The sequence below is a fragment of the Triticum urartu genome, chromosome 6, assembly GCF_003073215.2.
Source record: "Triticum urartu cultivar G1812 chromosome 6, Tu2.1, whole genome shotgun sequence".
NCBI lineage: Eukaryota > Viridiplantae > Streptophyta > Magnoliopsida > Poales > Poaceae > Triticum > Triticum urartu.
Window position 1 is genome coordinate 130,426,438 of NC_053027.1, and position 22,770 is coordinate 130,449,207.

Genomic DNA, 22,770 nt, shown 5'->3' on the forward strand with positions numbered 1-22,770 from the left:
AGTAAACATTTTCAGTAGGTTCAATAGGTTGAGGAGCAACTCTTTGCTCTACTGGTCGGGGTGAAGATACACCGAACAAGCCCCTCAAAGGATTACTTTCCATAGTAACAAGTGACAGTAAATTTCGGCACACTATATAAATTTTTCCTTACCAAATTCCACCTACCAAAGGCGCTTCACTCCCCGACAACGGCGCCAGAAAAGAGTCTTGATGACCCACAAGTATAGGGGATCTATCGTAGTCCTTTCAATAAGTAAGAGTGTCGAACCCAACGAGGAGCAGAGGGAAATGGCAAGCGGTTTTCAGTAAGGTATACTCTGCAAGCACTAAAATTATCGGTAACAGATAGTTTTACGATAAGGTAATTTGTAACGGGTAACAAGTAACAAAAGTAAATAAGGTGCAACAGGATGGCCCAATCCTTTTTGTAGCAAAGGACAAGCCTGGACAAACTCTTATATAAAGGAAAGCGCTCCCGAGGACACATGGGAATTATCGTCAAGCTAGTTTTCATCACGTTCATATGATTCGCGTTTGGTACTTTGATAATTTGATATGTGGGTGGACCGGTGCTTGGGTACTGCCCTTCCTTGGACAAGAATCCCACTTATGATTAACCCCTCTTGCAAGCATCCGCAACTACAAAAGAGGTATTAAGGTAAACCTAACCATAGCATGGAACATATGGATCCAAATCAGGCCCTTACGAAGCAACACATAAACTAGGGTTTAAGCTTCTGTCACTCTAGCAACCCATCATCTACTTATTACTTCCCAATTCCTTCCCCTAGACCCAAACAATGGTGAAGTGTCATGTAGTCGACGTTCACATGACACCACTAGAGGAGAGACAACATACATCTTATCAAAATATCAAACAAATACCAAATTCACATGACTACTTATAGCAAGACTTCTCCCATGTCCTTAGGAACAAACGTAACTACTCACAAATCATATTCATGTTCATAATCAGAGGGGTATTAATATGCATAAAGGATCTGAACATATGATCTTCCACCAAATAAACCAACTAGCATCAACTACAAGGAGTAATCAACACTACTAGCATCCCACAGGTACCAATCTGAGGTTTTGAGACAAAGATTGGATACAAGAGATGAACTAGGGTTTGAGATGAGATGGTGCTGGTGAAGATGTTGATGAAGATTGACCCCCTCCCGATGAGAGGATCGGTGGTGATGATGATGGTGATGATTTCCCCCTCCTGGAGGGATGTTTCCCCGGTAGAACAGCTCCGCCGGAGCCCTAGATTGGTTCCGCCAAGGTCTCTAATATTTGCTCCTTTTCCAGCCTAGAATTCCAGCTGCCGGCATTCCCCCTCTTCGTGTAATCCTTGTAAAATAAGATAGAATAGGCATAAGTATTGTGACATAATGTGTAATAACAGCCCATAATGCAATAAATGTTGATATAAAAGCATGATGCAAAATGGATGTATTAGTCCACAAGGGTGGAGGGCGTGCCCCCTACCTTGTGGGTCCCACGTGGGTACCCTCCACTTATTCTAGCACCCATCCACTTCGTCTTCCTCCAGAAAAAATCACTCCACAGCTCAAACCCGTGTTCTTGCTCATTTTACTGCCATTTTCGATCTCCTTGCTCGAACCTCCATTCACAAAACTGCTTTGGGGGATTGTTCTTCAGTATGTGACTCTCCAATGGTCCAATTACTTTTTGTTCTAGTGCTTTATCTATTGCAAATTTTTACTGCTATGGTGACCCTATTCTTGAGCTTGCATGTCAAATTTATATGGTCCAAAGTAGGTTTGACGCATGATATAGCTTCTAGATAGTAGTAAGAGTAGTTGCTATCAATCTTGTTGAGTTTTGTTCACTTTTATTTTGAGTCACTAAAAATTTCAGAAATTTTTCAGAGGAAGAAAATGATGAGGAGATTGTTGAGAGGCTCTTCGAGACGGGGTTTGAAGGAAAAAGAGAATGAGGAGAAGGAGAAGCCCAAGTACAATCTTCCTCGCACTGCGGAGATTCGGCCGTGTGAAAGGCCATGTGACGCATTCTTGGAGTCAGCCGAAATTTATGAGGATTTCTATTATTTGGCTGAGAATGCAGGCCTCACCGACTTGCTCCATGACCAGTGTGATAAGTATCTCCTACTCACTAATACTTTCGTGCAAAAATTTTATTTTCATGCTAGGAGATCACTACCCATGGTAGAGTTTGATTTATATGATGAGCATAAGGAGATGACGCTTTATGACTTTTGTGAGGTTTGTAAATTACTTTATGAGGGTAGCGTCGAGGAACCACATCCTAGAGATGTGGAAGATTTTATTGCTGAAGTTACCGTAGGGGAAAGGAGAAAGGTGTCAGAGGCGAGAGTGGCTAGTTTACATTTTTCTTGTTTTGCAATACTACTCCTTATTTGCTGGGAGATGTTTAATTGGTAGCGGGGACAGTGGAGGACTTAGTGCTCCTGACCTTGCCATTTTGTGCCATGCTTTACTTCGTGATAGAACTTTCAGTTTAGGAGCTATGGTTCCTAAACGGTTGAGTTTAAACCATACAAAGGGTCCTATTTTCGGAGGTATCTTTGCCTCCCACCTTGCTAAGTGCTTTGAGATACCCATTAGGCACGATGAAAAGGAGGAGAAGCTGCTACCCACAATATACTTAGATTATGACAGCATGGTAGCACCTAAGTTTATTCGCTATGATGAGGAAAAGAGACTCATTTATAACTTGATATTTAGCGAGGATATTTTTCAAATTATTACCTTGCCTGCACCTACTTTGTTCGATATTAATTCAGGCAGGTACTTCGTTTTGCTCGCAAACATTCATGCATATTGGGAGGGGACGTGATCCCCAATTCCGGAGCCAGAGCCATCACCTGACCCATATCAGGAGTCTATTTATCAGTGGGCACCATAGGAGCTTGCTAACCAGTGGAACCCCCAGGATCCTCCTCAATACACCGGAGAGGGTTACTTTGACCGATGGGTATAGACCAACTTAGGCCAAAATCCTAAGCCTGGGGGAGTACGTATTTCTCGCCGATATTACATTCATGTTCACGCACTCATTCCAGTTGTCAGTGCTCATACTTTTTCATTGTAATATCCATGCTAGTTTAATTCTTTTTCTTGCATTCTTCTTGTGTGTTTGATAAACCTTAAGAAAAACAAAAAAAGTTAGTAGTAGTTTAGTTTAATTTTCATGCATGCTTAGTAGTAGTATTAAAAGAAAACCCAAAATGATTTATCGTTCTTCTTTTGCTTGTTCGGATATTTCCCGTGTAAATAGTTTTTTCTTGTTCTTGTTTTACTTTCTTCATAAAAACAAAAACTCCAAAAATATTTCAGTGTGTTTCTTTGAAATTCTTTTCTTTTCTTTCGGGGTTGAGAGGAGAAGACCATGACGAAAATGTTGAGTGGCTCTCATATGCATTATTGTTGATCTAACAAGAGCCCATATTACCTTGTCTTCTCCTTTGAATAAATGTTTGCAGATTCCAGCTTAGTCCAATGCATGTGCACTATTATTATTATCCACACCGTTCGGTCATGCAAGTGAAAGGCAATGATGATGATATATGATGAAATGATTGAGACGAGGAAAAGCAGGTATGAACTCGACCTATCTTGTTTTTGTAAATATGGTTAGTTCATCATTCCTGATTCAGCCTATTTTGAATGAAACATGTTTGTAATGAAAATTAGAGATTATAGTTACTCATGCCATGCTTAATAAGCTACGAGTATATAATGGTTTACCTTGTGTGCCAACATGCTTTTAAAATGGTTGTGATGTGGTATGATAGGATGTCCTCCTTTGAATGATTCGGGTGGCTTGACTTGGCATATGTTCACGCATGTAGTTGAAACAAAATCAACATAGCCTCCACGATATTTATGTTCATGGTGATTTATATCCTACTCATGCTTCCACTCAATGTTGGTTAATTTCAATGCATGTTTATGACTGTTGTCTCTCTCTAGTTGTTCACTTCCCAGTCTTTTTCTAGCCTTCACTTGTACCAAGCGGGAATACTGCTTGTGCATCCACTTCCATAACCCAAAAGTTGTTCCATATGAGTCCAACATACCTACCTATATGCGGTATTTACCTGTCATTCCAAGTAAATTTGCATGTGCCAAACTCTAAACTTTCAAATGATAATCTATTTTGTATGCTTGAATTGCTCATATAGCAACTAGGACTATCAATATCTTCCATGCTAGGTGGGTTATTCTCACGATGAGGGGACTCCGCTCATCATTCACGAGAAAATGGCTGGTAACCAGGATGCCCAGTACCATGCTCAAAGCAAATCAAAATAATTGCAAACAAAACTCCCCCAGGACTGTTATTAGTTGGACAGTACCCGTTGTTTCAGACCAAACGTGGAGTGTACTTGTTGATGGTGGGGGAGTATAAACTTTACAATTCTGTTTGGGAACCGCCTATAATATATCTAGTATGGAAGATAACGAGATCTCTTGGTTGTTATGTTGACAGTGAAAGCATACCGCTCGAAATATTATTCCTCCCTATTTCAAAAACTCAAGCTCTGGCACCTCTGCAAATCCCTGCTTCCCTCTACGAAGGTCCTATCTATTTACTTTTATTGTTGAGTCATCATCCTCTTATAAAAAGCACCAGTTAGAGAGCACCACTGTCATTTGTATGCATTGTTATTAATTTATATTGAGTATGAATGTGACTGGATCTCTTTTACCATGAATTACAATGTCTGGTCAGTCCTTGATCTTCAGGGGTGCTCTGTATTTATGTTTTGCTGTCTCAAAAAGGGCTAGCGAGATACCATCTTGTTATATCATATCATGATTGTTTTGAGGAAGTGTTGTCATCTGAGATTTCTTATTATTGCTCGCTAGTTGATTACGCCATTGATATGAGTAAATGTCAGACCTAAATGTTATTGTGAATATGGTTAGTTCATAATCTTTGCTGAAAACTTGAATGCTGGCTTTACATCTTTGCAACAACAAGATCAAACAGAGTTTGTAAAAGTTTTTCTTTATCACTTTCAGTTTGTCAACTGAATTGCTTGAGGACAAGCAATGGGTTGAGTTTGGGGGAGTTGATACGTCTCCATCGTATCTCCTTTTCCAAACTCTTTTGCCCTTGTTTTGGACTCTAATTTGCATAATTTGAATGGAACTAACCCGGACTGACGCTATTTTCAGCAGAATTGCCATGGTGTTATTTTGTGCAGAAATAAAAGTTCTCAGAATGGCCTAAAACTGCACGGAGATCAGTTTTGGACTGAATAAAAAATATTGGTGAAAGAATAAACCGAAGGGGGCCCACACCCTGGCCACAAGGGTGGAGGGCTAGGGTGTGGGTCCCCTGGTGTTGATTCATCGGATCTCGGCAAACACACCGCAAAAGAGTATTACATCAAATAGATCTCCAAGAACATCGAGGGGAACTTTGTGTTGATAATCAAAGAGAGAGAATAAGCCATCTAGCTAATAACTATGGACCCGAAGGTCTGTGGTAAACTACTCACTCTTCATCGGAGAGGCTATGGTGTTGATGTAGAAGCCCTCCGTGATCGATTCCCCTTCCAGCAGATCGCCGAAAAAGGCCCCAAGATGGGATCTCATGGGTATAGAATGTTGCGACGGTGGAAAAGTGGTTTCGTGGCTCTCCGCGATCGATCTAGGGTATAAGAGTATATATAGGAAAAATAAGTACGTCGGTGGAGCTACGAGGAGCCCACGAGGGTGGGGGGCGCGCCCTCCTGCCTCGTGGCCGCCTCATGGAGTTCCAGACTTCGACTCCAAGTCTTCTGGATTGCTTTCTGTCCAAGAAAGATCATCGCGATGGTTTCGTCCCGTTTGGACTCCGTTTGGTATTCCTTTTCTGTGAAACTCTGAAATAGGTAAAAAAACAGACACTAGCACTGGGCCTTCGGTTAATAGGTTAGTCCCAAAAATAATATAAAAGAGCATATTGAAGCCCATTAAACATCCAAAACAGATAATTTAATAGCATGGAACAATCAAAAATTATAGATACGTTGGATTCAAAGACTTTAACTAGTGATGAGCCCACTCTTTTGGATTCAAAGACTTTAATTATTATAGTTGCTCTTTGATTGATTGTATTTCTTTGTTTCAATCCATAATTAATTCACCCCGTGCTTATGAACAAAATAAAGCTTTTACTAAACATATTGTTAATGCTTTGATGAAAGCTTTGGAAGAAAAATTGGAATCAGAAGTTTCAATTCCTAGAAAATTGCATGATGAGTGGGAACCTACTATCGAAGTCAAGATTAAAAAATATGAGTGTTTTGCCTTATGTGACTTGGGTTCTAGTGTTTCTACAATTCCGAAATCTTTATGTGATGTGCTTGGTCTTACCGATATTGAAAAGTGTTCTTTAAATTTGCACTTGGCGGATTCTAATATTAAAAAGCCTACGGGAAGAATTAATGATGTTCTTACTTTTGAAAATAGGAATTATGTGCTCATAGATTTTATTGTTCTTGATATTGATTGTAATCTGTCTTGTCCAATTATTCTTGGTAGGCCGTTTTTACGTACTATTGGTGTCGTGATTGATATGAAAGAAGGCAATATTAAATTTCAATTTCCACTAAGTAAGGGTATGGAACACTTCCCTAGAAAAAGAATTAGGCCACCATATGAATCAATAATGAGGGCATCAGATGGATCTAGAAACAAAGATGACAAAACTTAGATCCTTGCATTATGCCTAGCTAGGGGCATAAAACAATAGCGCTTGTTGGGAGGCAAACCAATGAATAAATTTTATTTTTGTCTTTTTCTTTCTGTTCTTGAGTGTTTGCACAATTATGATACTATTATGATTGTGCTTTTTGTGTTCTAATTAGTATTTGTGCCAAGTAAAGCCTTTAGGATCTTGTTGGATGATAGTTGACTTGATCTTGCTGAAAAACAGAAACTTTTGCGCTCATGAAAATAATTATCATTTTTAACAGGAGTGTGCTAAAATACCAATTCTCTCTTGCTTCACTTAAATTAATTTGATAGAAAATAAATATTATGCTCATGATCTTCACTTATATTTGTTTGAGCTTATCAAAAGCAACACATGAAAATTAGTTCCAAAGCGATAGATATCCAAGGAGGATATAATAAAAACTTTCATGAAGATCATTGGAAAAAATAAACTTGATTCCTTGTAATAGTTTTGAGATATGATGATGTGATATGTGAGTCATGTTGATGAGTAATTATGCTGTAGTAAGAATATTGGTGTTAAGGTTTGTGATTCCCTATACAAGCACGAAATTCAATAGTTATGCAATGAAATTACATCCTACTTGTGGTGCATTATTTGGTGTTAATTATGCTTAATGCTCGCTTATGAGATTTTTTGTTTCTTGGTTGGTCGCTTCTCAATCTTTTGCTAGCCTTCATTTTGCACAAAGTATGATCACTACTTGTGCATCCAAAATCCTTTAAACCAGTTTTGCCACATGAGTCCACCATACCTACCTATATGCGGTATTTCCATGCCATTCTAAGCAAATTTGTATCTGCCATCTCTAATTTTCAAAATAAATTTCTCTGTTGTGTGCTCGTACCTCTCATGTTATTCTCACGATGAGTGTTTATTCACTTGTCATTGCACAGGAGTAAGGCAAAGGTATTAGGGATGCCCAGTCCTGAAATGAAAAATGAATTTACTTTATGTTGTTAAATAATAAATTCCTTGGAAAGTGTTGGTATGGAAGGCACCCATGGATACGGTTGTCAGTGTCAAAACTGGCGGATCTCGGGTAGGGGGTACCGAACTGTGCGTCTAAGGTTGATGGTAACAGGAGATAGGGGACACGATGTTTACCTGGGTTAGGGCCCTCTCTATGGAGGTAATACCCTACTTCCTGCTTGATTGATCTTGATGAATATGAGTATTACAATAGTTGTTCTACCTCGTGATCGTAATGGCTAAAACCCTAAAAGTCTAGCTTATGTGATTATGATTGTCTCTATGGACTAAACCCTCCGGTTTATATAGACACCGAAGGAGACTAGGGTTATACAAAGTCGGTTACAGAGAAAGGAATCTTCATATCCGAACGCCAAGCTTGCCATCCACGTCAAGGAGAGTCCCATCCAGACACGGGTGAAAGTCTTCGGTCTAGTATCTTCATAGCCCATCAATCCAGCCCATGTCCAACAGGTCGGACATCCGAGGACCCCTTAGTCCAGGACTCTCTCGGTAGCCCCCGAACCAGTCTTTCAATGATGATGTGTCCGGCACGCAGATTGTCTTCGGCAATGCAAGGTGGGTTCCTCCTCCGATTATGTAACGCCCTCGATGCGGCTATATCTCCCACGTGTCGAAGCACGACTTAGAGGCATAACCGCATTGAAAGTAATGTCGCAAGTGAGGTAATCTTCACACACCCCATGTAATACATAAGGGAAAGAGATACATAGTTGGCTTACAATCGCCACTTCACACAATTACATGAATAAGCATTACATCAACCAGATACAATCAAGGTCCGGCTACGGAACCAAAATAAAAGAAGACTACCACAAATGCTACACAGATCCCCGATCGTCCCAACTGGGCTCCACTACTGATCAACTGAAATGAAACAACACAAAGGACAAGACCTTCATCGAGCTCCTCTTTGAGCTTGGTTGCGCCACCGGTACGGTTTCATCAGCACCTGCAAGCTGGTTTTTGAAGTATCTGTGAGTCACGGTGACTCAGCAATCTCACACCCTCGCGATCAAGACTATTTAAGCTTATAGGTAGGGTAAAAGGTATGAGGTGGAGCTACAGCAAGCGACTAGCATATTTGGTGGCTAACATACGCAAATGAGAGCGAGAAGAGAAGGCAAAAGCACGGTCGAACAACTATGATCAAGAAGTGATCCTAAAACAACCTACGTCAAACATAACTCCAACACCGTGTTCACTTCCCGGACTCCGCCGGAAAGAGACCATCACGGTTACACACGCGGTTGGTGCATTTTAATTAAGGTAAGCTTTAGGTTTTCTACAACCGGACATTAACAAATTCCCATCTGCCCATAACCGCGGGCACGGCTTTCGAAAGTTCAAATGCCTGCAGGGGTGTCCCAACTTAGCCCATCACAAGCTCTCACGGTCAACGAAGGATATTCCTTCTCCCAAGACAATCCGATCAGACTCAGCATCCTGGTTACAAGACATCCTCCACAATGGTAAAACAAATCCAGCAAAGCCGCCCGAATGTGCCGACAAATCCCGATAGGAGCTGCACATATCTCGTTCTCAGGGCACACTCAGATAGGTCAAGCTACGAGTAAAACCAGCCCTCGAGTTTCCCCGAGGTGGCCCCACAGGCTGCCCATTTCGGACCAACACTTAGAGAAGCACTGGCCCGGGGGGTTAAAACAAAGATGACCCTTGAGTCTGCAGAACCCAAGGGAAAGAATAGGCTAGGTGGCAAATGGTAAAACCAATGTTGGGCCTTGCTGGAGGAGTTGTATTCAAGGCGAACTGTCAAGGGGTTCCCATTATAACCCAACCGTGTAAGGAACGCAAAATCCGGGAACATAACACCGATATGACAGAAACTAGGGCTGCAAGAGTGGAACAAAACACTAGGCATAAGGCCGAGCCTTCCACCCTTTACCAAGTATATAGGTGCATTAATAAAATAAGAGATATTGTGATATCCAAACAATAATCATGTTCCAACAAGGAACAAACTCCAATCTTCACATGCAACTAACAACGCTATAAGAGGGGCTGAGCAAAACGGTAACATAGCCAAACATCGGTTTGCTAGGACAAGGTGGGTTAGAGGCTTGGCTTCGCAACATGGGAGGCATGATAAGCAAGTGGTAGGTATCGCAGCATAGGCATAGCAAAAGAGCGAGCAACTAGCAAGCAAAGATAGAAGTGATTTCGAGGGTATGGTCATCTTGCCTGAGATCCCGCAAGGAAGAAGAACGAGTCCATGAAGAAGACAAACGGACGTAGCCGAAGCAATCCTCCCAACACGACGTTACCGGATCCAACCCGAAGAAGCAACACCGGAAAGAAGCACACAACATAGTAGACAACCACTACAACAACATGGCATGATGCACAACAAATATGATGCATGTCCGGTTTAATGAAGCATGGCATGGCAAAATGCACAAACAATCCTACAAATTAAGTGGAGCTCAACATGCAACTCCGTTGCATATTGACGAAACACCACATTCAAGTTATTTAGTTCGATCTCGTTTATGTACCCAACAAAATTAAATGTTGATTAACATGCCAAGGGGTGAAGCAAAAGAAAACTACCTATCTAGGCAAGTTTAAATGAGGCCGAAACAACAAACAACAAGTTTGGAGACTCCTCATGTGCATATTTGAGGTTTTGGTGCTGTTCTGCCTTAAACCATATTTTATAGTTGTTAAACATGCAAAGTAAGGCCACCATGTTAAACTAGGCAAAATTCTACCTCATTTACATATAAAGTTTATTAAATTCGGAGTTACGGTTATTTAGTTATGAATTAAAGTATTTTAGCATGGCATTTAAGCAAATATAAACAAAAAACATTTTAAACATTTCAAACATGGGTGAAAGTGACATATTATGAAACTAGACACAATTTTAAGCATTTTTCATATATAGAGTTTTTACATATGATGCATAGATTGTGAATTAAGATACGCATGAAGTTTAGGGACCCTTCTGCAAAATTGCAAAACCCTGGAAAAATGATAAAAATCGTGCAAAGGATAAAACACCTACGGGCCGATTCTAAGGCACTCTGGGCTGGAGGAGCTGCTCACCATGGGCCTTGGCCCGTTCGGTGGAGGAGGGGGGCCTCGCGCTGGCTTTGCGGTCCAGGAGGCTGGTTGGCGGATCTGGGCCACGCGACGAGAAGTCAACGCGGGCACGGCTCCGTTGTTCTCGCATGCGGAAGCAGGGAAGGCCGGCAAGGGGCTTGGGCGCGAGGACTTGGGGCTCCGGCGAGATGGGAAGTCCGGCAACGACGGGGAGGGTCGGGACCCGACGGATCCGATGCGAAGGAGGTCGAGGAGGGACGAAGCGAAGCACTAGCGTTCTCCTCTGCTCGAAACAGAGCAAGCAGCGACCGGCGAAACAAGCTTCAGGCGCCAGGGAGGAGCAAGCGGGGCGCCGGCAGGCACGGGACGTGGCGGGTCGACGTGGTTCACCGGGACGATGGCAGCAGGCGGCGTACTTGACGCGGAGGCTGAAGATGGCGGGGTTGAGGAGGAGCGGAGGCGGCCTACTCCGGGCGGCGTCTTGCGAGGACTAGGCGCGGGCTTCGTCAGGGACGCAGGGTCGCTGGGTAGCTAGGAATGAAGGGAGGTGACGCGAGGGACTTGGTGGCGCTGGAGGTCAACCCCGACGGGGAAGGCAGGGCCAGGAAGGAGAGGGCACACGGCAGCTTCGGTCGTCGGCAGCCACGGCATCAGGGGCGAGCCCCTTTCGTATCCTGGCAGAGAAGAAATCAAATGAGGGGGAAGAGATTAGAGGAGGAAAGATAGGAAAACAGGGGAAGAAAAGGAGACGGGCAGCGACTCATCTACTCGTCGGCAGCCGCTGAACGGAGGCGCGCGGGAGGAGGGGCTGGAGTGCTCCTGGTGCTCCGGTGGTGGACTTCCCTGGCTGGCGGCGCCATGATTGGAGGAGGCAGCTGCAGAATGGCTCGGGATCCTCTGGTCGCTGGTGGAATGGGTGGATCGGGAGGGATTGGTTTTGGTTGGCTAGTGTGAAATCGAGGAGGGGATGGATCCCGAGAGGGATTTGGTGGAGAGGCAACGGCGATGGGACAAACCCCCTAGAAATTAGGGTTGGCTTGATTTGGCAGGGGTTGGACTATATATATGGAAATAGGATTGTGGTTGGACCCTCCGATTGTAATCGGACGATCGCGAATAATATAGCTAGGGAGTCCAAATAAGAAAACGGAGACGTTTTGTAGATGTTTGGGGATGATCCGGACACAGCGGTGACGACTACTCGGGTCGGGTCCGGGACAATTTTTCAGACGCGCGCGCGAGGAGGGCCGCGGGCTGACGAGAGGTTAGGTAGGGCCTGACGGTGAGTGGTAGTGGGCTGTGCAGAAGGCCTCAGGCTGAGAGAAGAGAAAAGAGAGAGGCCTGGCGACTGTTTCCGGAGACCGAAAACGTCCGCTATTAGACCGGCTATAATGCCGCTATAGTTTAACGGTTGGGCTATCAAACGAACTCCGAATGCGATGAAACCTGACAGTCGGTCTATATACACTATAATAAGACCACATGCCTACTTTCAATCCAATCCGAGAACATTTTCCGGCCACTTATAAAATACTATTTCGGACATGCCGCGGGCGCGTGCAAGTGTGTCTGGGCTCAGAACGGACAACGGAAGGAACTGGGGGACCCGGACTAATGCAAGTTTTGAAAACATGATGATGCAATGCACATGATGACATGATGAAATGCAACACGCAAGCAAAAGACATGGCAACGACAGCGAATAACTGGAAGACACCTGGCGCAACGGTCTCGGGGCGTCACAGATTACTTCAAAGTCCCTGACTTAAAGAGAAAAAATCAGCCTTCCATTTAATGTTGCGCCCATCGGCTTCCACGCCTTCCTGACTCCAGCTTCCACGTGTCGAGCGAATACGAGAGGTCGGGGTATTTTTTCACATAACACCCTAACCATACAAGAAAGGCGCCTATTTAAAGAGATTAGATCTCAGATCCATTCTGCACCCTGCGAAAAAATCCTCAGAGCTCGCAAGGAGGAACCACTCCAACATGGCTAGCGCTCCCAGCTCTTCCTCTTGTCCCCACGGCTCTGAAAAAGGTGATTGGGAGAGATGTTCCGTGTCTCACGGTCAGCTAATGAAGCTGCAAAAACAGGGCTTTCTTCCCCCTGCGGATCTAGTCCCCGTCCGAGCAGGATCGACGTCCTTCAACGGCGGGGTTCAGGTGGAGAATTTCCCCAATCCATCCAGGTGGGAACGAGTGTGCTTTGTTCCCTACTTTCTAAGAGGCATCGGATTTCCAATCCAATCATTCCTTCATGGACTTCTGGAGTATTATGGCCTCCAACTGCACAATTTTACTCCTGCCTCCATCTTGCACATTGCGGGTTATGTTGCTCTTGTGAGCTATTCCTGGGCTGTGAGGCCCATTTTGAATTATGGAGGAAATTGTTCTGCCTTGTCCTCGTAACCAAGGGGGATCAATATTCGAAGTGGGAGGAGCCGAGGTATGGCGCATCGCCGGGACCCGATACCTGTCCGGCACGCCGAAGAAGGCATTCGAAGAGTGGCCTTCCGAATGGTTCTATATTGACGACGTCGCTCTTCCTGACCCAGTCTGGATGGGTCTCCCCAAATTTCCAAGCGCTCCATTGAAGAAACGCCATAGTTGGCGCCCTCGGAGCCTCGAGGAGGAGGATAGCACGGAAGTCAGTCAGTTGATGGGCAAGATTAAGATGCTCGCCCAGTCCATATTATCAATAATTGAGGTAATGGTGATTTCTATAGTGCGGGGGGTCCAACCACTCCAATACAAAGGGATTCCCATGTGGCACTATAATGGGTAAGATGACGCCTCACGCTGTGGTCGGAAGGGTCCGAAAACCCCCGCCGCTTTGGCCAAAATATTGGCCGAATTGTACAAAGGGGAGATGGAGGAGTTCACTCGTCTCCAATGTCGGGATGGATTTTCCATGTATAATCCTCCTAGCTGGGTAAGTTCCAATCCCACCATTTTACTCAATCATCTCCCTGAATCATTTCTACTGGATAGTAACCTATCCACACGCAACAGGAATGGCAGAAGGCTACCGAGGGGATCCATAGCCCCGCCCCCCAGCCGGAGGGTCACAACCGGGACCTTGACCCCGGATTCGAAGAAGATCCGGACGTATTTGTGGAGCTTGAGAATGGAGTATTCTACCAGACGACCTATGATGGTACGGAAGTGCCCATCATTGCCGATTATCCCGGCCTCCTTCCTGCTTCGCATGTAAGTAATTTTAAGAGACACTTTCTTCGAAAGAGATTACTTATTATGCCTCACCCACCGCACTATTTAGTGCTCCAAATGGGAGGCGCTCAATGCTGCAACGTGCACCAGAAGCATCTCCGAGGAGAGCGGTGCCCGCGCCGAGCACATCTTCGAAGAGAAAGGCGAACAATAATATGGTAGAACCTTCATCAAAGAGGTAAGGCTTTCTTTTAAAAATATGCCTCCTAGTCTCCACATCAAATCGTGATGTCATCTGCCGCATTCTTATCAGGAAAAGTGTCCGCCGGACTATGTCTGGGGATCCTGCCGGTCGTGCCTCCACTAGTCAGGTTCCAGACCCTGCCCTCAAGACAGGGCCTAACGTGGGAGTGGTGCCGGACTGTCCTTCCGTAGAGGATTCGGACGATATGTCTGTTACGAACTCTGAAGTGGAGAGCGCCACGAATCATCATCGTCGGAGGGCCGTTCTCCGTGACCCCGACTTTTCAAAGGAGGCATTTGATGCCTTCAGCTCGGCCGATGCGTACATCCAAGCTGCTCAGGATGGACTTGCCAGAGCCACGGACCAGCATCTAAAAGATATGCGGGTAAGTGTAGATTTAATAATCATATACCAGTAGCCCCCGAGACTTAAAGCAGTTGATACAACTGATTTAAGGATCATTGTATAATCAGGCACTTATGGAGAAGAATAGCCTGCTATCTCAAGAGCTAGCAAAGTGTCAGACTCAGCTAATTGCGGTTACCGCCGAATTGGAAAAATCCAAGGAGGCACCTCCTGGTAATGCTTCTCCCCGTCAGAAAAAGTTATAATCATATACCAGCTGTATTAATACTGTTGTGTTTCTGCTGACAGAATCAGTAGAGCAACTGAGAGGGAAACTGAAGGAAGCCCAGGTTGGTGAACAAGAGGCCAAAAGGAAACATGCGGCAGGCGAACGTGTGCTGACGCGGGTCAGGGATGAAAAGAATAAGCTGCAGGATTCCCATACCCAATTGGGCGAAGAACTAAAAGATGTTTGAGCCCAGCTAGCTGACGCCGTCAGGGAGAATAGGAGGCTACAAGGCGGCATATTCAGTATGCTTTTCAAACTTGCCTCCCTATAATTTGGCGAGGGCCAGAGGTGTGATAACCAACAAGTATAGGGAATCGCCACAGTTTTCAATAAGTAAGAGTGTCGAACCCAACGAGGAGCTAAAGGCGGAACAAATATTCCCTCAAGTTCTATCGACCACCGATACATCTCTACGCATGCTTGACGTTCGCTTTACCTAGAACAAGTATGAAACTAGAAGTACTTTATAGGTGTTGTTGGATAGGTTTGTAAGATAATAAAGATTACATAAACAAAATGTAGGGATGTTTAGATAAAGCAATAACTAAGTTGGTTTTATTAAAGAGCTTGTTCTTACGAGAAAGTTATTTGTCCCTAGGCAATCGATAACTAGACCGGTAATTATTATTGCAATTTTATACGAGGGAGAGGCATAAGCTAACATACTTTCTCTACTTGGATCATATGCACTTATTATTGGAACTCTAGCAAGCATCCGCAACTACTAAAGATCATTAAGGTAAAACCCAACCATAGCATTAAAGCATCAAGTCCTCTTTATCCCATACGCAACAACCCCCTTACTCGGGTTTGTGTTTCAGTCACTCACGCAACCCACTATAAGCGAATCATGAACGTATTGCAACACCCTACAGCGGGGATCCCTCACGCTTGCGCGACATGGAGAGCACCATAGGACAGCACCAATAATAAAACATGCAACTCAAACCAATCTTGATCATCAAATAGCCCATAGGACAAAACGGATCTACTCAAACATCATAGGATAGCCATACATCATTGGGAAATAATATATAGCGTTGAGCACCATGTTTAAGTAGAGATTACAGCGGGTAAGAGAGAGGTTACACCGCTGCATAGAGTGGGGAAGAGTTGGTGATGATGGCGGTGAAGTCGTTGGTGAAGATTGCGGTGATGATGATGGCCACGGAAGCGTTCCGGTGCCACCAGAAGAGAAGGGGAGAGGGGGCCCCTTCGTCTTCTTCTTCCTTGACCTCCTCCCTAGATGGGAGAAGGTTTTCCCCTCTGGTCCTTGTCCTACATGGCGTGGGAGGGGTGAGAGCCCCTCAGAGATTGGATATGTCTCTCTGTCTCTCTCTCTCTATTTCTGCGTTCTCGGATTCTACCCTTTCACCGTTTCTTATATTCCCGGAGATCCGTAACTCTGATTGGGCTGAAATTTTAACACGATCTCTATCCGGATATTAGCTTTCTTGTGGCGAAACAAGGGCATCAACCGCCTTACGGGGTGGCCACGAGGGTCAGGGGCGCGCCCCCCTGCCTCGTGGGCCCCTTGAGCATCGTCTCGCGTTGATTTTTCTTCCCAAAAATCACATATATTTCAAAAAAAAATCTCCGTCAGTTTTTATCCCGTTTGGACTCCGTTTGATATGGATATTCTGCCAAACAAAAAACATGCAACAAACAGGAATTGGCACTGGGCACTAGATCAATATGTTAGTCCCAAAAATAGTATAAAAAGTTGCCAAAAGTATATGAAAGTTGTAGAATATTGGCATGGAACAATCAAAAATTATAGATACGGCGGAGACGTATCAAGGTGATAGATTTATGTCTGCAGGTATGCTAACTGGCCGTCCCGAATAGGAAATGTCCGGATCTCAAGGCGACCTGCTACAAGAGTTGTCCCAGATGCACGAGCGAGTTTGGCAAGCAATGTGGAGTGTTGCCAAGGCTTTATGGCCATCCTCCTCTCCTCCGAGAGGTATGGCAGAGCTCGTGGAGTTGTTCAAAGGGGCACGGCGGCATATTGGATTATGGAAGATATCAGCCTGCCAAGAAGGTGTGCGAGAGGCCTGGGCCATGGTAAAAACACGGTATACCAAGCTTGATCCAAATCATATGGCCCGGGTCGGACCTCTAGGGTCAGATAAGAAAGAAATCCTAGTTAATTTGGTATATGACCAAGTAGAAGTAGCCACCAAATATTCCTAACAGGATTGTAAGCTAGACAGCCTGTTAGACGTTATAGAGGAGGAAATTTTTGAGTCCAAGTGACTATGTACTTTCCCTGACATATTTGTCCCTAGCCGAATTGTAAAACGATTGTCATGGCTGACCTTTTCACTTCGAATACCTGAGCGGTGAAATAGACCGGGGTATGCCTGGAAACCAGGCATAGGGGTCATAGTTGCCTGAACAGACAAGTTGTATCCAGCTAGCTATGTTATATTACATTGTGATTGTAAGAAACATCTTCGAGAGAGAATAGTTCTGTTAAGGGTTTCTTTCCCTGGGTGTACATGCGTTAATGTGCATGTCCAAACTATGATTGAAAAGATCGCAGTATACGTAACATCTGGGGGTTCATAGTGGGAGGAATATAAAAACATCTTTAGTCCGCCGACCGAATATTCCCTTAAGGACGCTAGCTTTCGGCTTTCACCCAGTCTAAGGTACACATCCAGATGACCCGGTAGTAGAAATCGTAGAGGTGCTCCCTTTATGCCCTAGCTGAACTAACGGGAACGTAGGGCATGAGCACAGGAGCCAGGCAACCCAGCTTGGCCAAAACTTAAGTCATATCGATGCATATAATGGTGAAAAAAAGGTACATATGAGGAGAAAACGCATATGTGATGAGCTTGATGCTCGAAAAATAACAATAATAAGCTTCTGTGCGAGAAGCCCCCAGGTATAATGGACGTTTACATTTAAAGATGTATACGTCATATGTGCATGTTTTGGCCGTACGAAAGCTTTAAGGCTGAAAAAAAGAAAAAGCAGAAAGAGAGGAGAAAAAATAATGGAGACAATAGGGAGAAGGGGACAAACGAAGAGTTCGGTGCTAGGCATAGAATCTTCGGAGTCTGGCCGCGTTCCAGGGGTTCGGCTCTAGGCGATTGTCTGATGCATCATGCAGGCGGTACGCTCCTCCAGTGAGAACTTCGTCAATGATGAAGGGACCCTCCCACTTAGGCTTGAGTTTGTCCTTTTTCTTCTCCAGCAAGTGTAGAACGAGTTCGCCAACATTATAAGTCTTGGCCTGCACTTCTCTGCTTTGATATCTATGGGCCTATTGTTGATAAAATGTGGAACGAGCTTTTGCAGTGTCGCGCTCCTCCTCCAGGGCATCTAAGTTGTCCTGCCGATCAATCTCGGCCTCTCTCTCTTCATACATGCGCACTCGAGGTGAGTCATGAATAATATCGCAGGGTAACACAGCCTCTGTATCGTACACCATAAAGAAAGGTATATATCCGGTAGTACGATTGGGCGTGGTCCGCAGCCCCCAGAGTATGGAGTCGAGCTCCTCAACCCAGTGCTTGTCTGATTCTTTCAAAGACCGCACTAGTCTGGGTTTAATGCTGCTCATAATAAGGCCATTGGCTCGTTCACTTGACCGTTTGTTTGCAGATGATAGACGGAGGCGTAATCGAGCTTAATGTCTAGATTAGCACACCAGGTTTACACCTCATCGGCTGTAAAATTGGAGCCGTTATCGGTGATGATGCCGTGTGGAACGCCATAACGGTGCACAATGCCGGATATGAAGTCTATCACTGGTCCAGCTTTAGCCGTTTTAACTGGTTTGGCCTCTATCCACTTAGTGAATTTATCCACCATGACCAACAGATACTTTTTCTTATGGCTTCCTCCTTTAAGGGGTCCGACCATGTCAAGCCCCCAGACCACGAAAGGCCAAGTGATGGGGATTGTTTGTAGAGCAGTGGGTGGCATATGGCTTTGGTTGGCGAAAAGCTCGCATCCGAAGCAACGTTGGACAAGGTCATGTGCATCTGCTCGGGCCATCGGCCAATAGAAACCTGTACGGAATGCCTTGCTTACAAGGGCCCAAGCTGCGGCGTGGTGACCACCGAGGCCGGCATGAATTTTAGCCAAGAGTTGTCGCCCCTCTTCCTAGGAGATACATCTTTGAAGTACTCCGGTAGCGCTTTTCTTGTAGAGCTCTCCTTCGTGGACCTTGTAGGCTTTCGAACGCCGAACAATGCAGCAAGCCTCATTCTGATCCTCAGGGATCTCTCGCCTATTAAAGTAGGCCAATAAGGGTTCGGTCCATGGGGCAATGACTGCCATGATAAGTTGGGTCGGCTGTGTTATTTCGGTGGCTAAGCCTCCGATGATATCAGTGTGTTCGGAATCTGGGGTTATGGTCAGATCCGGACTGGTGTTGCTGCTCTCCCCTTGCCACACCATGGATGGCTTGAAAAGACTTTCCAGAAAGATGTTAGGTGGGACGGGGTCGCGCTTGGCGCCGATGCGAGCAAGGACATCCATCGCTTGATTACTTTCTCGAGCCACATGGTGAAACTCGAGCCCCTCGAACCGAGCCAACATTTTGAGAACGGCGTTACGGTAAGCCGCCATCTTCGGATCTTTGGCATCAAAATCTCCATTTATTTGAGATATTGCGAGGTTCGAGTCCCCGCGCACTTCCAGGCATTGTATGCCCATGGAGACAGCCATCCGAAGACCATGCAATAAGCCCTCGTATTCGGCTGCATTGTTGGAGTCTGTGTATAATATTTGGAGTACGTACTGAACTATATCTCCGGCGGGGGACGTTAAGACAACGCCCGCCCCTAAGCCAGCCAGCATTTTAGAACCATCGAAGTGCATGACCTAGTTGGAATATGTGTCGTACTCTTTAGGGAGTTCGGCCTCTATCCATTCAGCGACGAAGTCGGCCAGTACTTGCGATTTGATGGCCTGGCGTGGATTATATGTTTTGTCAAATGGAAGGAGCTCAATGGCCCACTTGGCAAAATGGCCCATGGCGTCACGGTTGTTTATTATGTCATTCAGTGGTACTTCGGAAGCCACCGTGATCGAACACTCTTGGAAATAATGCCGTAGCTTCCGGGATGCCATGAAGACCGCATATGCTATCATTTGATAATGAGGGTACTGGGATTTGCATGGAGTTAGGATAGTAGATACATAGTATACCGGCTTCTGGAGCGGGAATCTATGTCCGTCCTCCTCTCGCTCGACGATGAGTACGGCGCTCACCACCTGGTGTGTTGCAGAGATGTATAATACCATTGGTTCGCCGACGCTTGGCGCGGCCAGGATTGGGTTGCTTGCTAAAAGAGCCTTTATTTCTTCCAATCCGGCCATTGCCGCATCCGTCCACTCAAAGTGGTCGGTGCGTCGGAGAAGTCGATAAAGTGGCGATGCTTTTTCTCCTAGTCTGGAGATAAAGCGGCTTAAAGCTGCCACACATCCGGCTAGCTTTTGGACATGTTTAAGGTCTATTGGTAAAGCCAATTGTGATAGAGCTCGGATTTGGCTGGATTTGCCTCGATTCCTCTACTCGGAACAATGAAGCCCAGCAATTTTCCAGAGGGAACACCGAAAACACATTTTTCCGGATTGAGTTTAATGTCATATGTCTGGAGGTTGTCGAATGTGAGGTGTAGGTCGTCTATTAATGACTCGACGTGCTTGGTCTTGATGAGACGTCGTCCACATACGCTTCAACTGTCTTGCTAATTTGTTTCTCCAGGCATGTTTGAATCATGCGTTGGTAGGTGGTGCCGGCGTTTTTAAGCCCAAAGGGCATAGTGTTGAAGCAGAAAGGCCCATATGGGGTAATAAATGTCGTTGCGGCTTGGTCGGATTCCTTCATTTTAATTTGATGGTATCTGGAATATGCATCGAGGAAACACGGTGAGTCTTGTCCTGCAGTGGCATCAATAATTTGATCGATGCGGGGGAGGGAGAAGGGATCCTTAGGGCAAGCTTTGTTGAGGTCTTTGAAATTGACGCATAGGCATCAGGATTTATCCTTCTTTGGCACCATCACCAGGTTTGCTAGCCAGTCTGTTTCTCTAATGAATCCGGCCTCAGTTAACTTGGCTAGCTCCTCCCCCATAGCTTGTCGTTTGGGTTCGGAAAAGCGCCGCAGTGTTTGCTTGACCGGCTTATCTCCCTTCAATATTTGAGGTTGTGCTCGGCCAACCTGTGTGGGATTCCTGGCATATCAGAAGGGTGCCAGGCGAATATGTCCCAGTTCTCGCGTAGGAACGCTCGTAGTGCGGCATCTACCATTGGGTCCAGCTATGCCCCAATGGAGGTTGTCTTCTTTGGGTCCATCGGGTGGACTTGAAATTTGACTATTTCTTCTACTGGTTTGAAGGAGTTGGATTTGGAGTGCTTATCAAGGATTACGTCGTCCCTATCCACCGTCGAGCGCAACGCGGTTAACTCTTCAGCCGCGAGGGCCTCAGATAGTGCCTCGAGGGCCAGGGATGTTGTTTTGTTTTCGGCGCGAAGGGCTATATCCGGATCACTAGCGAGAGTGATAATACCATTGGGCCCGAGCATCTTGAGCTTCATATACCCGTAATGAGGTATGGCTTGAAAGCGTGTGAATGCATCTCGCCCCAACAGGGCGTGGTATCCATTGTTGAAAGGGGCCACTTGGAAGGTTATCTCTTCGGGCCGATAGTTCTCCGGCGTGCCGAATACCACGTCAAGTGTAATTTTTCCCGCGCATCGTGCCTCCCGACTGGGAATGATTCCTCGGAAGGTCGTGCTGCTTTGCTCGATATGGCTCCTGTCTATTTCCATTTTTTGAATGTATCCTCATAGATGAGGTTTAATCCGCTGCCGCCGTCCATGAGCACTTTGGTGAGTCAAAAGCCGTCCACAATTGGATTGAGGACCAAGGCGGCTAGTGCCCGGGTTGTCTGGGATTTTGGTTCGTCACTGGCATTGAAAGTTATGGCCGTGTCGTTCCAGGGGTTTATTGTTGTGACTTGGCAGACTTCGGCAAGGTCGCGGAGGGCCCTTTTGTGCCGATTGTTTGAAGCGAAAGTCTCAAAGACCGTCAATACCCTGAGGTCGTTGTCTTTCGAGGGGTGTTGCTCTGAGGTATTTTTGGTGAGGATATCCTCGCCACTCTTGGCCACTTGCCGGAGTATCCAACATGCTCTAAGGCTGTGGGTCGGTATGGTATCCGGTGTTATGTGTATTTTGCATGGCCTATCGAGCCATACCTCCAGAACGGTTCCGCGCCACATAATGGGTTTAGATTTCTTTACTGCTGTGTTGGACGCCCCGTGAGGGTGCATCCTTTTTGCCCGGACGAAGGGTTGATTGGAAACTGGTGGTTCCCAGCGAGTTGCCTGAGTTTTCCAGGCGCTTTCCATTGCACAGTACTTCTGTACTATGGTTTCCAAGTCCGCGAAGTGTAACACGTGACGGCGGTTGATGGCGTTGAGGATTCCTTCATCCATACAATTACTGCGGAATAATGAGATCGCATCTTCGTCGCGGCAATCTTTAATCTTGTCCTTGACAAGGAGGAATCTGGCCCAAAAGTGATGGACTGTTTCCTGAGACTGCTGCCGTAGATATGTGAGATCTCGTATATCTGGGTGGTGGGTGGATTTAAATCTGAACCCTGACCCAATTTGGGATCCGTAGTTTGAGAAATTTCCGAGCTTGATAGTTCGGGCTCCGGGAGATCGACCGATTTTTAGGTCTACCGTCTGATTCTGGGTTCGGAGAACAGGGCAAACCGTTCCACGGATAGGTATCCGGCTCTTCGAGCTCGGAGATCTGAACATAGTTCGTCCTCAGTATAGAGGGAGAGTTGTTGTGTTGCTCCTCTACTACCACTATCTGATGGGTGATCGGTGGAGATTTGATTTCCCTCTGATCGGGTTTAAGCCCAATCCGATCGTA